The following is a 558-nucleotide window of genomic DNA, read 5'->3' on the forward strand; positions in this document are numbered from 1 at the left end:
ACACAACACGGTGGCACATGCATGAGAGCGTGCAAGCGGGATCCGGTGGAACTGAGTCCACACCGCCGGCAAGTGTCGAGCGCGGCACATTAATTACAATCGAAAAAAAAATAAGAAAACATAGCTGTTTCCATCTGTTCCACAACCTGGCGACCCAGGTGGGACATGCAATGTTGAAGGGTATAAGTTGTACTCGATTTCCGCACGCTGGCGGGGAGTAATGAAGACTGAACAAAAACAAGATAAACACCGTTACCACAACGGAATTTCCCCACGCCATTGACCTTGTTTCGGATTACAACTAATATTCACAACTCTTGAGCGCCGCTTATTTTCCCAACCGCTTCCGCTGCATTACAAAATCCTTTCGAGCCCCCCCCCCTCTAATGTGAACTTTACAAGGGCACGAATAATCCTAAACTAATATACCATGTACGCACTGGGTGTGAAGAAAAATTATGTAGAGAAAAAGAAATGATTAAGTACATGGAAATGATCAGATATTTTTTAAAACGAGAGTGTGGGTTAAGTAAGCTACACGAAAAGGACCGAAAACGC

The sequence above is a fragment of the Trypanosoma equiperdum genome, assembly GCF_001457755.1.
Source record: "Trypanosoma equiperdum strain OVI genome assembly, contig: ctg_1231, whole genome shotgun sequence".
Lineage (NCBI taxonomy): Eukaryota > Euglenozoa > Kinetoplastea > Trypanosomatida > Trypanosomatidae > Trypanosoma > Trypanosoma equiperdum.